At 29.7% G+C, this 27,735-nt stretch overlaps 1 pseudogene across 1 annotated transcript; it reads right to left on the bottom strand.

Annotated features, from left to right (window-relative positions):
- Window positions 1-1,096: 1,096 nt before the first annotated feature.
- Window positions 1,097-26,786, bottom strand: LOC107439446 (glucose dehydrogenase [FAD, quinone]-like; annotated as a pseudogene). Its single transcript, XR_015435575.1, has 12 exons — window positions 26,657-26,786; window positions 24,294-24,472; window positions 19,901-20,097; window positions 19,117-19,301; window positions 15,890-16,021; window positions 13,457-13,572; window positions 9,418-9,585; window positions 8,518-8,668; window positions 7,016-7,161; window positions 5,487-5,664; window positions 4,534-4,756; window positions 1,097-1,375 (listed from the first exon to the last, which is right to left on the bottom strand). The product of XR_015435575.1 is annotated as a glucose dehydrogenase [FAD, quinone]-like (transcript).
- Between the last annotated feature and the right edge of the window lie 949 nt (window positions 26,787-27,735).

The raw sequence follows: 27,735 nt of genomic DNA, 5'->3' as shown, positions 1-27,735 counted from the left end.
TTTTAACATAATTTTAGAATGTTAATTTTAATAGTGTGTAGTGGAAATTGAAGCACGATCAGAGAAAGAACTTTCCATTCAGATAAACTGATAAAGGCATAGTGTAATTGCAAATAGCATACCTCAGCCAAAGCCGTGATAGACAACATCCTGCAAAATAAATAGTTAGTTAATAAAGAAACTATTAACTATGCCCATTTTAAGATATACACATTGAAAGACTGGTATCGTACCCATTAACGAGATTATCGTTAATAAGCATTTGACCAAGAACTTATGTAATTTAACTCATTTCCTGTTCTTAAGGCATTCGGCTCTCATTGTTGAAAAGATTGATACAACATCGTTGGTCTCGAAATTGATATTCGTGGCTGACAACTGACAGTTGAGCAGTATTTAATTTTAGAAAATTAACAGTGGTTGAATTTTTAATGTTAAAGTTGAATGTAGTCTGAAAATGGGAATTTAATCAAGTAAATGTTTAGTGCAGCTTTTTAAAAATGTAATTTAAGTGGATAAGGGAGCAAAACTTTTTTAATTCGAAATTTTCCAGAAAAAAATTACATTTGTTAATCTGTTTTATTCACTAAAATTATTTAAATAAAAAAATATCTTCATATATTATGTTTCTACTTTTTATTTGCCATTTCTTTTTAAATAATGGGTATATAATGGTATATTTTACAAGCAACCGATAGATTGAATCAGAAATCCAATTGGGTCAGAAATCCGAATCCGATCCGTCAAAATAGGTATGTTAATTTTTGTGTCAGTAGTTTGTGAAGTAAGTTTTTGTGTCAGATTTCGTAAGTTTAAATATCGTATCCATTAATTAATTAGTGTATTTGAAGTCAATCCCTTGAACCATTACGATTGAGTACTAGAAGGTGAAGATCCAATTATTAGATCAAAAGTTATTCAGGGTTGTCCTTTTTTTATTTTGCGCGCAGTCCATTTTCGCAAATTTTTGACTTGGTCACTTTCCCACTATGAGTGTGGCAACTGGAGTATAAATGTTTCGTGATAAAGTAATTTTGTTTGAAATTTGTAGAAATAAACGCTGCGAAAAATTAATTACTATGACAATGGGTAACTTTTTACTAACGCTTTTATTTTATTTTAAACGATAGTAAGACATACATATAGTTTTTAAAAAGAACTATGAATTTATCTTCGTTGCTAAAAGAACTTTAAAAAACAACACTTCTAAAACGAAACCCATGAAAAAGATCTGGTTTCAGTTTTTTTAATAGTTCTTTTAATTATATCAGAAGCTTTTTCTGCAATCATGATTGTAGGAATATTCGTGTTTCCAGAAGGAACAATTGGCATTACAGATGCATCCACAACTCTTAATCCTTTGATGCCCTTCACTCTGAAAATAAAATCGTAATTATAGTGAACAACAGTTAAGTATTTTCTTTTAATACAAATAAAAGAAGTATTATGAAATAATCATTTTACGATGCAATGTATATGTAATTTTAATCGTAATCAAAGACTTAAACGATTTATTCCCATGAGTATCACAGTTTAACAATAAAAACATGCACTAAACATGTTCTAAAACCTGAATTGAGATTTATTTGCGTTTAAATTATTTCAAGCATGAAAAGTATGTGTTAGCAAAATTTAGTTGATAGTTGATTTAAATTTGTAAGTAGGTATAGTAATTATGCAAATTTTGTGATTTGAGAAAAAAAAACTATTTAGTTCTCTCTGCTTACTTTTATAATTGCTACATTGGACAAAATTAAACTATCACTCTATTGATAAAGAAAAGACAGTATAAAGTAGCAGGTTATACAAATTATTTTTGTTTTTGCGCTATATTTCTTACTTTGCAAAGTAGTTTATTTTGATCGTAAACAGTATGTAAAAAATTTTCATGTTTAAAAGGTCTGCATTTAATAACTATGCATTTTCAAGCACACACAGAATGTTTTAACCCTTTTCCAGAATTACCGAACGTCCTGAAAATATCATGCATTCATCTGTGAGTTATATAAATATCTTTATTTAATACAATATGAGTTCACTTTATATTTTTAGTTTAAAATAGATAAACAAGAAATAAAACAAGGACACTATCATGATTATGAATTGTGTTTTTAGAGAGCTAGCTCATACAATGCAGAAAAAAAGTAAAAATAGATAAACCCACCCTCACCTTAAACAATAAAAAAAACGTATTCAGGGGCAAACTGTCAAACTTTATTCTCTTAAGTGACATGAAGTTGCAGGTCTTCGCATGTTAGATTTTGACGGGTGGGATAAAGGAGTAAATGGGTGTTGAAATTTAGATTGCTTATCTTTTCGATGAGCATTTGTACGATGAATCAGTTGAGACAAAGTGCGAGATAATTTAACTAATAGTTTAAAAGTTATAGGGATTTTATGCATAAAATATAACAGTGCTTGCCTTTTACCTATTTACACATCTAGAAAAATGAAGTTTTCTACGTATCTTTCCGTTCTCAATAGAATGAGATGAAATACAATCAAATGGAATTGATAGTTCAGAAGTTGTTAAAATTTTTATGCATTCAAATTCCATTTTAAACTTGTAGATATTTACACTTTTAATATAGTCATCTAGTTTCTGTCAGAGCAACATTGCTTTTTTGCTTATTAGTTTATTTTCTGTTCAATTGAACGGTACTAAGCACAAGTCAATAGGATAAACAGTATAGGAGTTACAATGATTTTTATGTATAAAATATCTATTTTCGTCTTGTACTAACATGAATTTTACTATAAAATGTTTACCCAAAAAAATTGAATTTGGTGTAGTTCAAATCTGCATAAACTAATACACAAGAAACAGTATTTCACTTGTATAGATCGAAACAATGTGAAAAATGAATAAGTTACGAGAGAAAAATAATTTTAATATAAGAAATACCTTGCAACTTCCAAAAAAAGGTGTTCAATAAAATCGTGCTCTAATACAAATAATTGTTGCATTTATACAAATATTTAATCTAGCTTAATTCGGGTTTGGGGATTTCAAGTATGAAATTAGTTTTGCTCCTAAAAAGCTACATATTTTTTAGCCCACAAGTAGCAAATGGGGAAAATTGGAATTCCCCTATGCGCCATTTCCCTTATCTAATAACATGAGAAAAGGGGTTTTGCTACTGGAAAAAGACTGCTGATTAAAATACTACGTTTTACGAGCAAAACCATCAGTGGGTTAAATAATGTTTTAGTCCATTTTTTGATGAAATGTACAAGTTTCAAAACATGGAGATCTTTTTTCAAAATTCACAGTGAAGTTGCAAAATTGTAAAAAATAATTATATTTGCATGAACACTTTAATCTACAGTAGTACACAAATTATATACAGTAGCTTGAAAAATGATCTTCAAACTACTAAAAACATGAAAAATTAATTGCAATGAGAATATAATTATTTTTTAAGTAACACCTGATAGACGTGCATAGCAAATGGTAACGTAAGTTCCGGAAGAGAGGAAAACTCCTAACCCTTTGCATGTTTGTATAGATAATGTACATATATATATATATATATATATATATATATATATATATATATATATATATATATATATATATATATATATATATATATATATATATATATATATATATATATATAGTCGGGATGGATCATGCAAATGTTGCGACAAACTTTTACGGTTATAGGGGATTTATTGCACATCATCAGGATTAAAATTGTATAAAAACCCCATTCCTGGAAATGTCATACACGGCTAGTGACGATTCCTTATTATGACCTGTTCAGAAGCACAGGAAGTAGCAATAACACAATTGGGAAGTGTCTCCTACAGCGTATGGTGATATTTTCGAGCATAGATTCCTGTACAATTTTAATCCTCATTATGTGCCCTAACTCCCTTCGGAGTTTGTCGCTACATTTACGCGACCCTTTGGTTATCTGTTTTTCAATCTGGAACATTTCGATAAAAATGGAAGATAGCAGATTTGAAGTCAGCGACTCGAAAATATGCAATATCAATTAAAATATCTCATGTATTAGGAAAACCAAAATGCTCCTCTGTTTCATATTTAAAAGAAATACCTTGCATCTCAATGTCAGATGTGCAAATAGATACAATACTAAAATTGCACTTTTTTGTTTATCATAACTTCGAAACTCTTCGTTCCATCATCTCATATTTTGTATAGCACAATTAAATATTAAGAATTCGATATATAAAGGAAACAATACATTATTTACTTAGATAGCCAAGTTTAAATTTCTCCTCCAATTCACCTTTAATCCTTCTTTTCTCTCTCTAAAACCTAATGCACGAGGTCATGCAAATATTTCTCACAAAGAGGAAGGTACTAAATAGCTACCGGGATTTTTTTTCTGAATGTCATTTTTAAATCCTAGTTTTCCTGTACTAATAAGTTAATTTTGGCGCTTTTCACAGCATGCAGAACAGTTACCCAATGTGGATATTTTATTATTTAGCGTTTAATAAATTAACTGAGAAAACTACACAGGGCTTAACAGTAGCTTAAAAGGGAACAAAAAATACCGTAATTCTGGATCAACTACAGTCGATGGATCATTTTCGTCTCCCATTTTCGCACTCCCGACTTGATGACTTTGTGTTAATAGAACTGATCTTGCATGGCAGCGGTAATAATCATCTGAAAATTTTTCAAAATTCTCGCAACCAGGATATGCAGTACGAAGAAACTTTGACCCAATAGATTTCATGGCTTCAGTTTGTGAATGCTTTTGGCAAGTCTTTATTCCTAATTATAATTATTCATGAAGTCAAAACTCACAAAATAGGTTAAATAATTGCCAAAAATATCTTATAAGAAAATAAAATTAACATTTTCTTAATTTTGATACGTAATAGGATAAAATAAGGCTTTTCTGTCTTATATAGGAATTAAAGCTAATAACGAGTAAGCATTTTTTAACTATTTTAATTAATTCATAACGCGTGTAAAACCAAATTCTCAGAAAACATTTTAACCGAAATTATCAAAAGTTACAATTTTTCAGAAAGTAGAAGTATATAAAATTGAAGTAGGGAAAATTTACCATTTTGAACTTTTAAAACATTTTGTTTTAGAAAGTATTTATTTCTGAATATGTATATATAATCATCATAGTTTATCATTATTTTTTTTATCGGATTAGCTTCTATTTTGTCAAATTAAAATTTGAAGAAGCTCAACAGGACAGATAAAGATCGATATGACATATTACAAGATATTTCATTCTTACATATTTATTATTTATTTTATATTACACGATTACATATAGATATGACAGGTATAGCTTGATATAAAAAATATTCCTTATGCATGCATTCAAATATTTATGCGTAAGCTTAAATATACCTTCAAATTTCCAAAACTAAATCATTGCAATTTTTATTAATGTTGCGTTATAAAAGAATATTTAGTTCTACTAATAAATATAATTAAAATTAACATGCAAAGAGACATAAAAGTAAGACAAAGTAATCACCTTCCACCACATCTTCCAAATCTTGTGGATGAGAAAAATAGTTAGGATCAATTAGAGGAGGGGTATGTGGATCGGATGATTTTAATTTTACAGTTCCTTGACTTTTTGGTTGGAGTACTTCAGAAAGGCAGAAATAAACTATCTTTCCTTCGTATGGTGCGTATGTTTGATTGTAAGCCTTCAAAATTAGAAATTTTTGCTTTAATAGTAAATATATTTATTAAAATAATTTATTTTATGTTTAATATAGATAAATATCGTATAATAGTGCCTCGGGAGAGTAACTTCGGCTGCATTGGCTTGAATATAGATATATATATATAATATTTGTAAACATGATAATATAATAAGTGAACATAATAAACTCAACTGAACCAAATCATTATAAATGTAATTTTTTAGCACATTGTATATGTATTTAGTCATACTTTAAAATATTTTTAATTAATTAACTGATTAAAGAAAAAATCTTCGTAATCCGAAATAGTACAAAGAATTGTATTTTTCGGTTTTTTCTTTCTCTACATTTTTACACATTTTAAATGTCATTAATTTTAAAAAAAATACACTAAAACTAAGGGTGAAAACATTTGTTTCGAATATTTTTCGAAGATCCTTAATATTTAAATGATTAATATAAGATTAAGTTGATATTTAAATATTTTTTTCACCAATACTGACACATAAGATTCCTTTGTCTTATTGAATAATTCAACCCCCCCCCCAAAAAAAAAAGACTGCATGGAAAGTAAAGAAAAAATGCAGAGCCTGCTTAAGCTAATGCAGTGGTTTCTGAACTTTTTTGTCTCGTAGACCCATTGCCATATTTTTCGGTTTCGGGTAGACCCCCTACTTACCTGATATTGATTTTTTGTAAATTCATCAACTTCAAATGTAAAGCTATTCACTGTGAAAGATTTAAATTTCTAACTGTAGTGAAGTGTAGTATGAAAATCCTAAGAAGAAAGATATGTTAATTTTATACATTTATTAATTAAATTCAAATTAATTTACCAATCCAATTAATTTACCGGAAACCAATTTACTGCGGAAAAATACTTTTTTGTTACAAAATAAAACCTTATATGCAGAGAAAATAAAAACGTACGCGGGTGTAGCTGCAGGCAACTGCTAGTTTATAATAATTCAGTTTCATATAGCAGAAAGTTACCCTAATAACTTAAATTTTAATGAAATGTTTACCTTATAGCTTCTTTTATAAATTATGAGGAATGTAGATAGATATATGTCTTTATTATACGGAAGTATAATGTAAGTGAATAGGTACTATCAGTGTATGTTGATTATTCCATTCATGAAATGCCAAAATTAAATTCACGACATGCTTATATGAGAAACACTGTCGTTTTCCCTCATTTTCATTTCACGGACCCCCAATTTTTCTTTCACTTGACAAGGACCCCATGCAGGTTGTCGTCGACCCCTGGGGGTCAATATAGACCACTTTGGGAATCGCTGAGCTAAAGTTATAAGCATAAATTATATATAAAAATAATATAAATTATTACCTCTTCAGTGATGCCTAAGACTTTAAAAAATCCAATATCTCCAGCACTTATAAAAAGCTGGAAGTTCGGATTATCAAATTTCGGTCGTACATAGCCATCATTCAAGAATGCAGTAACTACTGCACCTTCAAGAGAAGTTAGTGGTCCTGCAATTAAACCATACCATAAAATTAAGTAAACACATATTATGGTTAGTTTAAAAGTCCAGTTCTAGCATTTACCGTCTTACAAGAGAAGTCCGCATCTTGGTACTTCCTATTGAAACTAAGTTAAGCTTCGATTGAAGAACATGTTAGGAAACCTTGCATAGGGTACAAATTAGCAAGCTAATATGCTCTTAGGGTAAAATATGTCCCATTAATGTTTCCGTACATGTACTTTTAAACATCTATATATATATTTCTCTTACACGGCGACAAAAAAAAAGCCTCATTACAACTCCCCGAATGGCAACGCTTGAAAATCGACCAATGATTGCTGCTTAAAATGTCACATGCCAAATCTAGCTGATGTGGCTCAACATGTAGCGCTTTTAAAAACGGAAGCTGAAATAACCAGAGAGAGCATTCTCACCAAATGTGAAGATTTAACGAATTACATGTCATTTATTTGAATTCAAATTAATTTTAATGACTTAGTATTTACTAAAAAGATGTAATTTTGTTTTAAAAAAATGTTGTTATATGGATTTGAATGATTGTTTAGAATTCTTGGAATTTTGTGCATTTGCAATGCACCTAAGTTAGTAGCGAGCGAAGTGAGCTTGTTTTGCGAAGCAAGCCATATAAGATTGCGTAGCAATTTTCGGGGGTTGGCGAGCGTTAGCAAGCAGGGGGCGCAGCCCACTAGTAACAAAAACATCCAAGCTTTTGTGTAATGGTAAGACTCTCACCAGATAGATTCCGAGTTAAAATCCCAGTTGAGATGGTTGAATTTTACCTCAAATTTTCTTTTCTGATAAAAGATTGATAGCAATATATTAGGTTTTACTCAATTTCTAATGTATTATTTTTTGATTTAATTCAATTTGTTTTTTTTTTAATGAAATTTTTAATAACAGAAAATTAAGGGATTTTTATTTTTACCTATAATGTAAGGATTATTTAAGAAAAATACAAAATTTTAATTCACATTTTAAATTTATTTGAAATCTTGAAGTCTGTTAGTTTAAAAGTAAATGAACTGAAACTTTGATGATGCATATCATATTCTAGGAGGATATTAGGTGGCTAATTTGTACTTATCCAAGGTTTATATACATGCTCTTTAATTTAAGCTTAAATTTGTTTCAATAGAAATTTTTGAGATGTGTACTTTCTTTGTTAGAGTTTAGATTAAATTAGAAAAGAATGAATTATGCACAAATGTAGGAATAATGCTTGTACGAAGTTAATTGTAAACTGAATATTTAATAAATTCTTATTTTCAATTCATGTATAGAAAATTATTTTTACCAACCGTTTTTGACATTTAAATTGGATACTATCATGAAGAGAAAATACCTGTTCTCTTTTCTATGTACTGTTGGAAGCTTGCATTGCTGGCAAGCAACTTGGTGAAAGAAGGTATGCTTAGATTAAGTTCATAGACATTTGTTGCTGAGTACTGTTCTTGTAAATTGTTTCCAACTGGTAAATTAGCAGCAAGAGGAATCTAAAGTTATTTTTGAAAGAAAATTCAAAAGTAGAGAAAACATGGAAAAAATTACTGAACAATGAAAAAAGGAAAAAAAGAAAAATGATAGTAATAAATATAATTAAAGTCAGAAAAAAATATATCCGAAAAAAAGGAAAAAATTAATGAAAATCCGGAAAATAAAATATATAATCTTTTCATCAGCTCACACGATAATATCCTCAAAAGGAGTGCTTCTTGATACTGTATCAATATAACCAAAGAAAAATGTATCAATACAATAGCGTGAGGAGCACTAAAAAAATTCCAAAAAATGCACAATAAATAAAATAAAATAAAATAAATTTTTTTTTCTTAAATTCCTTTTTTTTAATATATATATATATATATATATATATATATATATATATATAGATAGATAGATAGATATTCAATAAGCTAAAATATAAAGAAAACAAGAAAAAAATATTTTTTAGAGGAGAAGCAAAATTAATAATGAATTAAATGTTTCTGTTTTAAATATATTAAAAATAACGGAAAACAAAATAAGCAAAATATATGTAGTCGCCAGCTCACACGATTATCCTCAACGCAAAATAGAGGGCTTTCTAATATAGCATATATATATATATTCCAACCTAACCTTTGTACCTGCATTAACCGTCCTTCTAAATAAACTTTTGCCATCAAATTAAGCAGTACATTCTGAAAAAATAAATAAATATCTTAATCTGAAGGATCTAAATGAAAAATAAAAACTATCTTACGCCATGCTTTTCAAGTTCGTCCTTTGGTCCTATACCTGAAAGCATTAGTATCTGAGCTGAATTGACTGTACCTGCAGACAATATGATTTCTTTCTTTGCCTTTATTTCATTTAATGTTCCGTTCACGTCAAATTTTACACCAACAGCTTGTCCATTTTTAATTATGATCTAAATTTAGAGAGCACAAATTTAGTAGGGGCACCTCACAAATTTAGATAGTTTCTCAGTGGCTATTGCAATAAGTAACAATGATTACAAATCTACAAGTAGACTGCAAAAAATTCAAGTCAAATTACGGTATAAAGTACGGGCACTTTAGATGCATCATCCGTAAAATCCAATTTACATAAAAGCCATATTACCGTAAAATCCATATTTACCGTTAAATATTTTACCGTCATTTCTAGCAGGAATATTTATTTATCTAAAGTCATACGGTGATTTTTCGATAATTATTACTGTAAAAATTGCAGAATATCAAATTTTTTGTAGCGTAACATGTTCTGGAAGAAATGGATTTTGCAGAAAACAGTATCGGCACCCTGAGTGTCGGTACTTTTTACAGTAATTTAATCTGGAATTTTTTGCAGTAAAACAGAACTAGTTACCATACATTTTAAAAAATACATTTTTAGAAACATTGATTCAACAATGTAAAATATTGCGAGAAAATTTGCTGTTATAAGGTGTTAAATTGAACTATGTTTTCGGTTATGTTGAACAATATCATTGTTAATACAATATCATGGTTAAACTATGAAGAATTAAAACGCAAAATGCCACTCTAAATTAAAATTGTAGCTAGTTTGAATGATATTAAGATAACCATGCTCCGAAATTTTTCCAAAGTAAAATTGCAACGAATTCGGCCAAAATATTATAGTTCAACGCGAATCAATATTTTTAATAATATACACTGTCAGGTCATTTTAAGAATGAAATCTAGAAAAGCTAACAAAAACAAAAATAATAATTAAATAATGAAACATGCAGCGCAATTCGTGATTGCAACGCTTGAATACGCCCTCTAGCGGAGAGGTTATTTTCAGACTTTTATTTATTAAGTTTTCATTTAGTTCTATCAGAATCATGGTCAGAGTAGGAGACCATTTTTTAGCAAATAAGTAAAATTTCCCAAAGGAAAAAGCTAAAGAACCTGAAAAAACGACTCAGCACATTAATAAATCTTTCTGAAACCGAACGAGCCCAACATTTGTAGAAATTTCTCAATAATTTTTACTTTTCTATTATCGACAAACTTGCAGCCGATAACTTCCGATTTTATGATCGTATACTGTTACAGATGTGTGTATTACTGTAAAATACATTTCTTTTGTCTTCAATTCATTACAAATTAAATTGAAGTCAATATTGCTTACTTTATTCCAATGAATAAATGTGATGTTAGAACATGCAGAACTGTGATAGTTATAGAATATTCTTCTTTATAGGATAGTACATATTTCTGTATCTATATAATTAAAAAAACAACAGTAAGGAATCATCCGAATTGCTTAGACTTAGAGGTTGGGCAGCTCTAACGAGCAGGGCACATCCGCGAGAGATCTATTGTACCCAAACCCTAAATCATGATTAGCACGAAAGCCCTATAGCTGAAATAAAATTCAGCTGACACCTTCCAGGAACATCTTGCAGTTCCCAGGCAATGACGCAATGTTGCCCTAAATGCTCAAATCTTTGAGCAGAATAGACCTCACAATCACAGAGTATGTGTCGTGATGTCTCTTCTTCAAGATGACAACCCCGACAAAGAGAATTGGATTCTATTCCCATTAAGTATGGATGTCTCCTAAGTATGCAGTGTCCAGTAGGAAGACCAATGATCTTCCTTAAACTGTTTCTATACTAAGCTTTAAAAGCTATTTTTTACGTACACTAGGACAGTCACGATTTAACTACTTAGATTTGTCTCTGACCGTCAGCAGCGCGCCATTGTTCATGGGCAATTTTGTCATAGAGCTTGAATATGGATTCCCTAAATGAGGTGGGAGAAATTCCCAGTGCAGGTTCAGGGCCACAGAAAATTGCATTAGAGCCAGATCGTGCCGCTTCATCAGCAAGCTCATTTCCACCGATACCCATATGTCCAGGTACCCAATGCAGGGATACCCTGTTATGAGTGGATAGGTTACAGAGGACAGAGAAGCATTCCCACACTAACAAAGATGTGAATTTACACCTTGGCAGTGATAGGAGAGCAGCCTGACTGTCAGAACAGATGCGGATAGTCGTATTTTGATATCCTCTAAGCATATCTTAAGATAAAGGCTTAGATCCGAATTGCTTGAAGTAGTATCATTTGTGTTGACTATTAATAATTTTTTATCGTTTTCCCGGTGAATACTTTTTTTTTAATTTTGAATGAATAATTTCAATTAGAATTCAGCTATTCTGTTAAGTTACATATTGAAATCCACATCGAGATCTTACAATAATGAAATTTTGGGGTGTGGTATGTCATCTAAAAGTAACGAAGAGGTAATCTATGTAAATATTGTTTGAGAAAATAATTTTCAAACAAAGAACATTTTATTTGGAATTCTCCGGTAAAGCAAGTAAGCTTTATTATTTTTTTAATAAAAAATTTACTTGTAAATATTTTTTTTCTAATTTGATTCTATTTTGATTTTTTTGATTTCATTTGATTTTGATTCTGATTTTGATTTGACTTGATTTCATTTGATTTTGATTTAATTTTGATTTAATTTTGATTTGATTTTGATTTGATTTGATTAGATTTGATTTGATTTTGATTTTGATTTTGATTTTGATTTCGATTTCGATTTTGATTTTGATTTTGATTTGATTTGATTTGATTTGATTTGATTTTGATTTAATTTGATTTTGATTTGATTTGATTTGATTTTTTCTAATAGTTCTCTACAGCATGATTTTTACGTCTGATCAATACGAATTTTAAGACTAAAAAAAAAGAAACAATATGAACGTTTGTTTTCAATATAAAGAATTTTTAGAATTGTTTTTTTTTTTAAATTTTTTTCATCGTAAGCATTCTTTACTTTACGTTTTTTAGTTCATAATTTTTTGATCAAAATTGTTGTCAAAAACTTTTTTGCAAAATTAAACGGTATAACATTACGTGTTTCTGTATACATTTTGCATATTTTAATGCTTGAAGTAATATGATTCAGAAAAGTATTGAATGTAAAGTTTAAATAGACTTTTCATATTAGATCATTAAATTTAGTAGAACGATTTCTCAGGCACTAGGTTTTAACTCTAATAATTAGATGTTTTACAAACATTTTCCGATGTGTTTTGAATGTTTCTTCCCTGAAAAAAGAGATTCAATGTTGTTTCACCTTGGATAAGAAGGGAAATCAAACATTTTTCTGTTTTTAATTTAGCAATTCACAATAAAGGAGGGACGTTACCATGCTGCACTGAGGAAATCTCCAGTGCAACTGATGATCGTGTTGTTCTGCTAGCAGACATTCCTCTCAAAAAACAACGCCCTCTATAGGTAGTTGCTTTCGCGAATATGAATTTTATTTTTATTTTATTACAATTTTACTTCTATTTTTTAAATTTTTAAGAACAGAACGTTGTCAGTGAATTGCCGAGAGGCTTGAATCTAGATTATCAGAATCACCAATAATTGAATTAAAAAATTCAATTTTTGCAATTGGAAATATATACCATTAAAAAAATATATTCTTTTATTAAACCACAGTAATTATATCCAAAAACAACTTACAATCCTTTCAAAACCAACGCTAGTCTCGTTCTATTCTTAAAATTTTAATTTCAAAATGAAAATTGAATCACTACGTTTTTGATATTGTGTTGCATGCCTCATTATTTCATTATTTTTCTTGTTTTTGTCAGCCTTGCTAGATTTTATCCTTAAGAAGTTCTGACATACACCTCAAAATTAAATAAAGCTTCCGATACTGTTTAAAAACAAATTCGTTAGAAAGGAAGATTTGACTAAACTTACCATTTTTATTCTGTTGGTAAAAAGTTATTAATTAGTTTTGGGAATAAATTGATTTACTTTATGAACGAAGGCATTTGGCAGAATATCTAAATTAGTTCGATTTTCAGCTGGCACCAAGTAAGCGGCGCTACATATTTGCCCATTTCGTAGATCACGTTGAGGAATGTAAAAACCTTTAAGATATTAAAAAAAACAAATATAATTCATTTATTAATGAAAAAATATAATTTTTTAATTTGACAGACACCTTAGAATGTTTAAGTATCTCAAATTGCCTCTTTAGATAATTTTCCCTATTAACGAACAATTTCCAATGTAATGCCACTAGACTTAATGTATTCAATATTCATTATCAATATCCCAGAGAAAACATTGGCGTCTAAACGCGACTAATTGCTACTGAAATCAGGGTAAGTAGACTATGGATATTTTTTTTCCTTCAAAAGCTGATCGGAAGCGACTATTTTCTGAAATCTGACTACTGATTTTATAGAATAAGTGACTATATAAAAAAAATGTAAGGTTGTTAAGCTGGAGAGTCATGAAAAGTTCAGTTATTTAATTCGTAATTAGGCAAACCACGCGCAAATGACTAAATTAATTAGGGTAAAATATAAAAAATATGATAAATAAATAAGAAAAAAGCAATCAGGATCGAAACAGTCTCCAACAGAGCGTATCAAAAAGGGACTATTCAAATTCCAAATTGGTAATTATATGGAACCATCAGCATTTGAAAAATCATGGGAAAATTTTTGAAGTCCGAGGACTATTCACGTGATTTGATGCACTTGATTCGCACGATGGAATCGCTGCGAATTAAGTGCATTTTAAAGTGATAAATTCAAAATCACCTTTATAAATCACTTACATAACATCGTATTAAAAATGTAAGAACTTGAAAAAAACACCTGGCCGAATAATAATTACCGAAATAATATCGATAGATAAATAACTACTGAATAGACAGAATAGAAAACGGTGGGGATATAAGATCGAATTGCTACAACAAAAATGAGATCTCAAGTCTGACATTTCCACTTTTAAAAACCATACAAAAATGGCTGAAAACGACGTTGATTTAATATACATAGAATGATTGCGAATCAAGTTCATCAGAAAGTGATTACTCTCAAAAGCAAAATTCGTGTCTTTTGATATAATTTTACAAAAAAAATATAAATAAGTAAAAAATTAAAATATAAAAATTCGAATTGCCATTCTGAAACGTCTAAAACAAAAGCAATCAAAATGCCACGCTGATTTATGAGGAAATTAGCTTGAACAGAGCCTTTTTTAAATTTATCATTCATTAACATAAGACCTTATATCAGTGCATATATTCAGAATTATACGGCATACAGGCTGGAACTTTTTAATTCAAAGGGCGAGCTTTTCTATGCATTCATATATATATATATATATATATATATATATATATATATATATATATATATATATATATATATATATATATATATATATACAGTGGAACCTGTCTAAATTGACCACCCTCGGGATCAAGTCAAATGGTCACTATATAGAGGTGGTCACTTTTACATACATATACATATACACTTTTACATACATATATATATATATATATATATATATATATATATATATATATATATATATATATATAAATGGGTGTGTGTGTAGAACATTGTCAGCCCTCTGAAATCATCGTAATTACTAAAATTTCAGCAAATTTCAGTACTCATTTTCAACTGCTTCATAAAATATTTTGCAGTAAGAAGAGCAGTTGCCATTCCCGTATAGGAAACTATTTAGTCTACTACTTTAAGGCCTGGGGAGCTACTAATACAACTATTTTGGAATGCCATCTTCAGTAGATGTACCGTTTAACTTTCTTAGTCTAATTTCTAAAATATTAATTTATTACCTATCATTTTGCTTCCACAGTGACTCTCCAAATATATCTTATAACAGAAATTCCTCCTGAAATTTTGCAATAGTTTCCATATTTCAATATTTGCTATTTGAAACATACTAAACCCGATACAAATTGTATTAAGGACAGCAGTAACAATACTAAGCCAAAAAAGTTATGCATAAATATTCAGATTGTTGAACTGGTTACTTTGAAATGCTTGCAGCGTTTTATAATATACACCAGAAAATATACAAAGTTAGAAGAAAGAAAGGGACCTTTGATTAATATCCAGGGCTACTAAGGGAATAAAAAAATGCATTTTAAAGCAATTAGAAAATCGATTTACTAAAAAAAAATTTTACGATGAAATATTAAAATTTTTCATTGGAATTTTCAAATAAAAATGTTTTTTTTTTGATAACTGGTATATTTTTAATGTGAAATACAGTTAAAATAAATGTCTTTAATGATATAAAGTTCGAAAACTAACGTTTGTAAGTTTCAAATTGAAATCAAGTGTAAACAAATTTCTGCTCAATTCTACACTTTGAATACCTTCATTATATCCTATGGTTAATCCTAAATTGATTTACCTGTTTGCTTAGGTCCATTAGAATCGTGTATTCTGTATCCCAATTCTCTTACACCTTTGATAATTTTAGAACTTAGTTTTGATTTATAAGTAATGCTTTGTACAGTAATTGGACCACTTGTTCCATGGTATCCTAAAAAGTACAAAACCTTACATTCATTTTATTCTTAATAATAGACACGAGAAAAAATTATGTAAACAGTATATTAAGTATATTAAAGCTAAAATGCTTTTAAAATATTTTTTGATGGCCAGATAATAATAGGATATGCTTAGTGCTATTCACGAAGAAAGGCTAAAATATGGGAACAAAGTACAAATTACCACTTAAATATTTTATTTTTCTGTCATATTATGACCAAAAATAAGCAAATTTTAAGCGATTTTTTATTCGAACTCATTATAGGAATTCATATTCGCAGTTTATTTCTGATAATTTTTAATTATGGCGTAAAATAAGGCATTTTTTCCTTAAGTTTTCTCTTTTTTTCTGAAGAAAATATGGATGTGGAGGGAACATTTTACCTGGAATAAATGTGATGGAAAGCAAGTGTATTTTAAATACTCACATATTTATTTCGTTTCAAAATCCAGCATTGGTACGGTTTATTTTGAAACATGGAGATATCAGGGTTATAATATGCTATAGGCACTTACTGTCACCCATTCTTCATTTATTCATGAAAAAGAATTGGGAAAAATATTACTTACAAATCGTAATTCACTAAGCAAGTGCAAACTATCTCTCTCAAATTCGACGACTAAAAAAAGTTATGAGCTTGTTCTTGAAATACCTATACAATCTCATCGTTTCTGAATAACTATAGACACTGCAAATTAAAAAAAAGGTGAAAAAAGGAGAGCAAATCAGTAGACTGGTGTAAGAAAATACGTTGCCCAAACGGTGTAGCACCCGAACGGTGTTTGATCATAACAGTTTAAAAAATTAATGGCACAAAAATGGACAAGCAATAGTTTTGCTTCCATAAACAGGAACATTCCTCACGGTCAAAGCACAAAAAATGACAAGTTTGAAATTTTTGGGTTTTGACATTGACGAAAGTTCTTATTTATGCAACCGAATCTATAGTAGGTCCATTTTTGTGACATTATTAGCACTTTATTCACTTTGTTTATATTTCTTTCAAATTTTTGATTATTTACACCCATAGCAAGAAATTAGTTAAAGGTATAAAATCAGAAAATATTTTTATGCCATTTTCTTGTTTATGGTATACGCTGTAAATATTTCAATTATTTTTCAGGACTAACATACAACTGGCACATGTTTCCGATTCAAAGTATCCACTTTAATTTTTTTTCAATGCACTTTGCTGTGATTTTTGTGCTTTATTCATTTGGAAAAAAATATTAAGTGAATTTTTTCTACAAAAAAATACAACTGCAACAATAAGTATAAAATTTATATTAAGTTTTAGGAAATGAATTCAGATCTCAAGCTATATTGGTGTAATAAATATCTAATCAAAATGGTTAAGTCTTAAAATACTAGAAGCACTGAATGGGGAAATAAAAATATACAATTATGACATAGGGAACTGTTTTTCAAAGTTCAATTTCAATTGAAAAATCTTTCATATCATTTAATCATTTCGCTTTGAGTATATTTTTTAATATTTAATTTTTTTATACAATAAATAAAGTAATTCAAAGCCAATTAACTTGAAACTTTAACTTTTGGGACATTTAGTTCACTTTTAGGACGTTCAGATAACTTATAGGAGTTAAGTGAACAGTAACTCTAATTGAACATGTTTTGAAGTCACACTTGTTGAATCAAAGATGGCTTGTTAAATCAATAAAAAAAGACTTTTATTTCGTTTCGGTATTTTTCTTCATATATTGCTTTTACAAACAACAAATAAAGAAATACTTTAAGCCAGTTAAGTTGAAAAAGAGGGAATTAAATAATTTAGGAATTCGATAAACAATGTAACATTTTTGTGCGAACTTGTGAAATGTTATTGGACTATTTTAAGGATTATTACTATTTATACCATATTTCTATTTTTAAGGAAATAAGGCAATTTAAATAGATGAAAAGCTTTTGAATTGTTTAATATTACTACTTTGTATGTTTTTTTATTATTTACTTTTGTCATATAATATATAAAGGAGTGAAATTGGCATGAAAATAATTAAGTTTTCAATGTCTTAAACTGAGCTAGTTTCTTGCTGATATGTTGAATTTTTTTGAACTGTTTTTGGCAGAGATCTCTGCTTAGATCGAATGTTCATATTCGAGCTTTCCTCCTTTATAAATATTTTAAGTACTTTTATTTAGACATTTTAGGAAAATTTAGTTACTAAAATTTTGTACTTCCTATGAGTACTACCTAATTTTCAACTTACCAATAGTATGAATGCGGCTGGCTAAGAATTTCTATATTAAATCCTTTGTATAATAATTATGTAAAAAAACGATTAGTTAAAAAATTGTAACTGATTTATATACTTAATGAAGGATTTTCCATCTGAAAATTATATCTGAGAAAAATACTTTTTTTTCGTATTTCGATAATTCAGACGCTGAGGCAGAAAAAGATTTTTATTTTTTTCATTCTTATTTGCGCTTTTTTATAATATTTTTTGTTTTCAAAATTAAGTTTTCAATCAGAATTACAACAAATTGCCGCCTGAAAATTTTTTTCAAGTGATTGAAAATTTGCTCGCTTTTTTACAATTAAAAGATAAGATTTCATTTTTACCAACGCTTTTTCAATATAAGACAATTAAATTGCTTTGAAACAAATCCAAAATTGTGATATTTTTTAGAATTTATTGCGTTTATTATTTCAAAGGAAGTCGTATTTCACCAATACTTTTTCTAAATTAAAAAGAAGCAGCTAAGCTGTAGTTGAATTTGGCAAAATAATAATGATTTTAAGAGTATTTTCTCTTTAGCTATTCATCTTCGACCTTAGCATAATTCTACGATTTCAGTTTTGTCTTTGTTTTAACAATTTGTATGAAATAATTTTTAATTCTTTTTAGAAATGTTAAAAAAAATTACAATAGCAGCATAATACAATAGCTGTATAAAAATAAATCTTTACAGAATAAATTTTTGAGAAGACGGGTTAAAAAACATCATACTCTATTCGATAGAAATTTAATTTCATGTGTAATTGTTCATAGCAGCTTTAAATAGCATTATAACAAAATGACAAATAAAGCAATGAATTTCCAAAAAAACCATCTTTTTACCGTTTTTAGCATATTTTGGATCAGTATTATTTTCCATTTTTTTGAAATAGGGAAGCCTCATAGCTCCAGCCTTTTGCACCTTGTCTTTCCCATTCATTGTAGTTATTTTTATTTCCTCGAACATACATTCCATTATTCAACAAACTTGACCCTCCAAGTCCTTTTCCACTTGGCCAAACAATTTGCTGAAAGTATTATAAATATGTGCTTAGAGTTAACATCAAAGAAATGAACAATTTGCCGATAGAAAGCCTTTAAAGTATAGAAACAGAGAGAGCTCTTTTTTATTTAGTTTGTGACAATTCCGCTTAGGTTTCCTTTCATAAAGATTAAAGATAGTTCAAATGTTGTGGAAACCTGTAAATAAGAAAAAAGTTCTATTCTGCTAAAATTTGTCCATGTTTTTTAAAATAGTGATAAAATTAGTGATATTGATATAAGTGATAAAGATAGTGATATTTTATTAATTCATTAAAAATAAAAATTGTGCAAAATTAATAGTTATAAAAATTAATAAAAAACTTTTTATTTACAAATTTTTTATAAAAGAAAAATGATTAAGGATGCATTTTAGAAATATCATTAGTGTTTTAAGTTTTAAAAATCTCTAACTTTGGTTTAAGTTGTTTTAGTATAGGATGTTTCCGTTCTGAAATTTATCTTACATACATATTTTTAATTAATATTACATCCATGTGAAAATTAATATTATATCCATATAACAATTAATACTATCTTAATTACTACTATTAAAATTGACCATCTATATTTTGAGAACACATACCCTATTTTTAAGATTTGTTCCAGCATACTTTTGAGGAACTGTTTTATATGCCCAGTCTAAATCAGAAAACCAGAAGTTCAGCCCATAGGGTGGAAGATCATTCAGAATTGGTGCTTCTCTTCCAGCTTCTAATAACAATATGCTTTGTATTTCCGAAAGGCGACCAGCGACAGTGGATCCAGCGGATCCAGCTCCAACTTTGAAGAAAAGAGATATAAAGATGATTATTGCAGCTAAGTGGTATTTCCCTTTCTCCCAGACTAACATTTTAATTTAAAACTCTTTTCTTGAAAGTAAAGCTGATTAAAATACTTGTTTATCCTCTAATTTCACCTATCAAAATACGTGATATTTAAAGCTTTTATAAAAATAGTTTAGAAAAAAAGAAGTTATCCTTTTAGTACAGCATTAATTTTCTAGGTAAATCATTCCCAAAGTTCAATTTACAAATTCAAAGACGTAATAAAGTACGTTAAGGGAATAGATCCGTAGTACCATGGCCAAGAAACATGCAAACCACGTTGTGAATTTAAATATCATGAAGAATGAGTGCGCGTTCTGAATAGAGAGTGTACGAAATATAGTGGTGAGTTGAGGTTTGTTTAGACGTACATCAAGAGAACGAATCCGTAGAACATGGGATCTCAAACCACATTGAAAGGCTGATTATCATGAAAAATGTTGCACGTGATAAATCTAGAGGAGATGAAAGATGGTGGTGACTTGAGGTTTGTTTAGACGTACATCAAGAGAACGGATCCGTAGAACATGGGATCTCAAACCACATTGAAAGGCTGATTATCATGAAAAATGTTGCACGTGATAAATCTAGAGGAGATGAAAGATGGTGGTGACTTGAGGTTTGTTTAGACGTACATCAAGAGAACGGATCCGTAGAACATGGGATCTCAAACCACATTGAAAGGCTGATTATCATGAAAAATGTTGCACGTGATAAATCTAGAGGAGATGAAAGATGGTGGTGACTTGAGGTTTGTTTAGACGTACATCAAGAGAACGGATCCGTAGAACATGGGATCTCAAACCACATTGAAAGGCTGATTATCATGAAAAATGTTGCACGTGATAAATCTAGAGGAGATGAAAGATGGTGGTGACTTGAGGTTTGTTTAGACGTACATCAAGAGAACGGATCCGTAGAACATGGGATCTCAAACCACATTGAAAGGCTGATTATCATGAAAAATGTTGCACGTGATAAATCTAGAGGAGATGAAAGATGGTGGTGACTTGAGGTTTGTTTAGACGTACATCAAGAGAACGAATCCGTAGAACATGGGATCTCAAACCACATTGAAAGGCTGATTATCATGAAAAATGTTGCACGTGATAAATCTAGAGGAGATGAAAGATGGTGGTGACTTGAGGTTTGTTTAGACGTACATCAAGAGAACGGATCCGTAGAACATGGGATCTCAAACCACATTGAAAGGCTGATTATCATGAAAAATGTTGCACGTGATAAATCTAGAGGAGATGAAAGATGGTGGTGACTTGAGGTTTGTTTAGACGTACATCAAGAGAACGAATCCGTAGAACATGGGATCTCAAACCACATTGAAAGGCTGATTATCATGAAAAATGTTGCACGTGATAAATCTAGAGGAGATGAAAGATGGTGGTGACTTGAGGTTTGTTTAGACGTACATCAAGAGAACGGATCCGTAGAACATGGGATCTCAAACCACATTGAAAGGCTGATTATCATGAAAAATGTTGCACGTGATAAATCTAGAGGAGATGAAAGATGGTGGTGACTTGAGGTTTGTTTAGACGTACATCAAGAGAACGGATCCGTAGAACATGGGATCTCAAACCACATTGAAAGGCTGATTATCATGAAAAATGTTGCACGTGATAAATCTAGAGGAGATGAAAGATGGTGGTGACTTGAGGTTTGTTTAGACGTACATCAAGAGAACGGATCCGTAGAACATGGGATCTCAAACCACATTGAAAGGCTGATTATCATGAAAAATGTTGCACGTGATAAATCTAGAGGAGATGAAAGATGGTGGTGACTTGAGGTTTGTTTAGACGTACATCAAGAGAACGAATCCGTAGAACATGGGATCTCAAACCACATTGAAAGGCTGATTATCATGAAAAATGTTGCACGTGATAAATCTAGAGGAGATGAAAGATGGTGGTGACTTGAGGTTTGTTTAGACGTACATCAAGAGAACGGATCCGTAGAACATGGGATCTCAAACCACATTGAAAGGCTGATTATCATGAAAAATGTTGCACGTGATAAATCTAGAGGAGATGAAAGATGGTGGTGACTTGAGGTTTGTTTAGACGTACATCAAGAGAACGGATCCGTAGAACATGGGATCTCAAACCACATTGAAAGGCTGATTATCATGAAAAATGTTGCACGTGATAAATCTAGAGGAGATGAAAGATGGTGGTGACTTGAGGTTTGTTTAGACGTACATCAAGAGAACGGATCCGTAGAACATGGGATCTCAAACCACATTGAAAGGCTGATTATCATGAAAAATGTTGCACGTGATAAATCTAGAGGAGATGAAAGATGGTGGTGACTTGAGGTTTGTTTAGACGTACATCAAGAGAACGAATCCGTAGAACATGGGATCTCAAACCACATTGAAAGGCTGATTATCATGAAAAATGTTGCACGTGATAAATCTAGAGGAGATGAAAGATGGTGGCGACTTGAGGTTTGTTTAGACGTACATCAAGAGAACGGATCCGTAGAACATGGGATCGCGAACCACGTTGAGAGGTTGAATATCACATAAGATGCACGTAGGTTCTTAATCTAGAGGAGGCGAAAGGTGGAGACAAGTTGAGGTTTGCCCTACTTAAGTTATGCGTTTGTGCACTTGGCATAACGCTTCATGCATGATAAGAGCCCCACACATTTTGCCTAACAGGCGTGTTTTTACCTTGATGTAACATACCCAAGGAAGTGGATAGTCTTCATGCTTGCCGGATCTCAATCAGTGTGAACTTTTCCTTTAGGATGACCTTAAATCACTTTTTTCTTTTTTTACAGACGTGGACGCGTACCTAGGTTTAAAAAACCCTTAACCGTATAGTTCACGTCTGGCTACCAATCCAGCTCAAATAATACATAATTAATTGGATAAAATTTTTTAATGAAACAGAAAAATAAAAATGAATAAAGAAGATTTGGTCTTATCAATATCGTGAATACAAAAGTCAGTTAATGGAATGAAGACCTTAAATCATTAGTTTATGTCACGCCTGTCGCCACTATGATGGTTCTCTTAGCGGCGGTTGTTGTCATTTAGGAATATATCAAATGGCCTACCGGCGTCTTGGAACATTTCTGGAAATCGATTTACATAATTGCAGACAGTGACATTTACAAAAGGCATTTAAAGAGCTCCTTTTTTCTGTCTGTTTTTGTGTCTTCGTTTTCTGCTGATTCAATTTTGAGTTTACGACTATCAATGTTCAACTTGGTAGCCTTAAAATTATGAACCAAATGCAAAAGACAACTCTTGAATCAAGTATTGGGAGAATTTTGCCTACATGTGGACTATTTGATGGAACTAGCCCTCATTTGGATTACATGGAGCGGAAACAATGAAAAACCTTCCCTGTTAGCCAGATGGCAAGGGAATTCTAACCCACGATTCGTCGAACACTGAGGATATTTTACGTCAACATTATGATCGGTGCGAGCTGGATGCGGAATTCATATCGACCAGTTATCGGTGTGATTCGAATCCCGGATACCTCATTAGGAGGTGAGTGCTCTATCCCCTGAGCAACCGTGACTATTTAGAGAATAATCATTGTAATAATTATTCATATAAATATTTTTTTGCTTACAAATTATAGTATCAAGTTGTAGAATCTTTTGTACTCATTTTCCCGCGTGCAGTCTACACCGTTTTCTTTTTCATACTTATTATCCTCTCATAATGGCCTGCAGCCCCATGCTCTATGGATTCATCCTGTTTATGTCTCTTATCACCATCCTGCATATTTTGCTTGACTTTTGGAACATCCTGTATTTTTTTAGTACTTTTAGACAATGATTTCTTTTGCTGCAATACTTCAGAAACAACAACCTAATTAATTGGTCTGGGCGTAAATCCTGATTTCCTTATTATACGAACCGAATGTATACGTATGTAGCAAATGCAGTTATAATGAAAGTTTGAGCACTTTTAATTTTTCATGATTAAATTGAGAGAGAATGACAGAATGTTTGAATATATACAATTATATACAGTGTATAAAGTAAATCAATCATTTTTCAAAATTGTAGTAGATTAGATGTGATCAAATGTCCTTTATAAATATAAGATAAAATAATTCAGTAATATTTAAAATAACTAATAAATTGATCAATTGCAAATTTTCATACTTATAATATAATCGAATTCCTTTTTAATGCAATCCGGAGTCTTAAGTGTTGAAGGCGAATTCTTTTGAGATGCTAAAGACATAAGCATTAATGGAAGAAAAGCAGAGTGAGCAAGTGGCGTAGGATAAGAATTTTCTCGAGCTAGGTCAAACATTCTGAAGACTTCATAAAGTAGTGACCTGCTGATAGATAATATATTCAAATTGAATAATGACAGTTATAAAAACTCGATGCCTCTTCTCAGCAAAAACTTTTCGCATCTAGATCATTAATATTATTATAAATATAAAAGTTTAAGTAATAATAGTTCATTGTAATCATAGTTTAAAGCAATATTTAATATTTTAAGCATTAATATTGTAATCATTAATATAATAATTAAAAATTAACATAAGAATTTTAAATATCTTAGACAATCTATGTTAACATTTAGAGTGATGATATTTCACAATATCTTTAAAAAACTAGCTAAAAAAAAAAGAAACTGTTCACATTAATTTTCTCAAATATTAGTTAAGTATTGAAGTCAAAAAGAGCAAAGCAGGGAATAAAATCATTAAAACCTGCTTAGTTACCTATAGAGACAAGAATGCTTTTTGTTAAGGAACTTCTTAAATTCAAATTCTCAATTTTTTTTAAAATCATTTCAATTACACAGGAAAACAAATTTTTGCTGCATTTATACAAACACTTGCCTAATTCGGTGTAGGGATTTCGAATTAGAAGTTAGTTTTGCTCCTAAAGCAACTGAATTTTTCTTTAAAATGACATTGTTAGTCTATTTGTCTGTTGAAATGTACACGTCTAAAAACACTATATCAACGAAGCACTCGAAGATGCAGTATTTAATAGGGAAGCCTTCCTAGTGGCGTATGACGACGTTACCGGGCACGGATTGTTCTGCAGTTGTAATCCTGATGATGCGCCATCATTCTCCGAGACGTTTGTTGCAACATATATGCGGTCACTTGCTACATATAACGTTTTGAAACTTGTACAATTTAACCAAAAATTGACTAAAAAGTGATGCTAATGTAAGATTTTAATTTCGCGATACAAAGGTATATAAGATCTGTTAAAAGCATCTTCTGAAACAGAAATAAAAATTATTTCCTAGCGTAATCTTTTGCTCAATACACCAATCTTAATTGTGACTGGTCAGAGTTTGAAACAAGTTTTTGCTTTCTCTTACTTAAGCAATAATTTGGGATACTTTACTTTTTCTGACGTCAGGAATGTTAGAGCGCTTCGAAACATATTCGCGTTCAATTTATTGCAAACAAAATTCTAAGCTAAACAATATTATGGTGCTAACTTATTCCTTTGATACTAGGATGCAAGTTTAACGGAAACACTGTTCAATTTAGTACTTTGTTAAGGTTGCAGAGAAAACCGTATTATGGTTCAAGAGAAGAATCCGATGGTTTCCGAGAGTTTTGAAGTATTCTAAATATAATTACAGAACATCTTATATTAAAAAAAAGTATTTTCATGTCTATAGTTACAAATCATTCAATGCAAATATGAGATATTTGATTCTAATTGGTTCTGAAATTGATCTGAATGTCAAAAGATTCAATATTAATTTCATGGAAAAATAATTTGTGTGAAATTTGTTAAATTGCTTGCAAATTACAATCGTCATTAAAAGTCTCAATGAAATATTGTGCAGTTGTTACATGTTAGCAACTTTTGATATGATATTATTAATTTAATAATTAGTAAACTAAATATAAAAATTAAACGTATCTACCTATATCTATCTATCTATCTATCTATCTATCTATCTATCTATCTATCTATCTATCTATCTATATCTATATATATATATATATATATATATATATATATATATATATATATATATATATATATATATATATATATATATATATATATATATATATATATATATATATATATATATATATATATATATATATATATATATATATATATATATATATATATATATATATATATATATATATGCATATAAGTGTATATATATCTACATATTTATATTACTGGTTGTCACATCACATCAAATTTTATTTTAAAATGAAAAGTAGATAAAATGATCTAAATGCATTACAAAAAACAAATTATGAAGTGATATTACGGGAAACATAGAAAGCTTAAAAAAGTGATATAGTTTGAAAAAATATTTAATATTAAATATTTATATATTTAATATTAATAAAAAATTAAATATTTGACAATATTTAATTTTTTTACTTTATGTCTACTTTAGTTTTTTTTCAATATTTGTTAAAAAATGTTGTATAAAGATAAATGATTTAAGGTTTATCAAATTAATCGTATATATTATATGATTTTTAGCATGGACTTTATCGACTTACCCACACTAGACTGTGTAAAATAGTTACAATTTATATGGGTACTTTAACCCAAATAGTTCAGAAAAGTTTTCTTTTTATTTAGAGGTGCAGTCAATTCTAGTACATTAAACGTGAATACGAAATAGTTATTTCAATCTACGAGTCATTAGCTTATGAATTAAATGCTTCTGTAAGTATGAGGAATCAGCTTGACTGAATAAATGCATGGATTAGATCTCAAAACCTGAAAAAACACGTATTTTCGTAAAGTGGAGCTTCCACTTTTTATAATACTTGACAGAAACATAGAATAAATAACATTTATTCTCTATATCCGATGAACTATTATATTTTCATTACTTATTTCGATTAGGTAAGGTATATTTTCATGCATTTCGGCTTATGAATACTCACCATAGCCTGATACAACATTTTTTCTTCTAGTAATGCTTTCTTTAGAATTAGAAATAAAATTTGGAATCCGTTAAAAGAAATGACTAATGAGGAAAATGATTTTTTTTTCAGCACCAAAAACATTAAATTATTCAAAATTTGCAAATAATGTACGTAAAAATTAAATAAACTTAAACCTTACATGCGTATATCCAAACTTTTCAACAAAGACTTCGTAAAAAATCTTTACAAAATAAGTGATTAACTAGACTTATTTGATACACCTTAAATACTCTATTAAAATCATTTCTTACATTTACAATTCATAAATAAATTATTTAATTGAGAAATATAAAATTGGTAAGAACTGTGCACAATGAAATAATTGCTTTAGTAAGAGATAAGAGGTGATGTTTTATATCCATTGGAGAAAGAAGACGAGCTTGCAACTCGTGACGTTACATAGTGGTTGTTAGGCTTTCTTCTGTAGGAAGGGCTGTGTAAAGCCATGCCAAAATTACAATTATACCGGACAATTCAATTTTTTAATACCTATTATTTTTAAAGTACTTTTCGCCTCACTGCAAGAATTTTCTTTTTAAAATAACGGTAATATAACCAGAAGCAACATTTTTTACCTTTACGATTTTCAAACCACTAATATGGTTAAAAACTGTAAATACAAAATTGCACGGTTTTTTAACCAT

Source organism: Parasteatoda tepidariorum, chromosome 7 (genome assembly GCF_982258835.1).
Source record: "Parasteatoda tepidariorum strain Cologne lab strain chromosome 7, Ptep-v5.0, whole genome shotgun sequence".
In the NCBI taxonomy this organism is placed as follows: Eukaryota; Metazoa; Arthropoda; class Arachnida; order Araneae; family Theridiidae; genus Parasteatoda; species Parasteatoda tepidariorum.
This window is presented reverse-complemented; position numbering and strand designations above follow the sequence as displayed.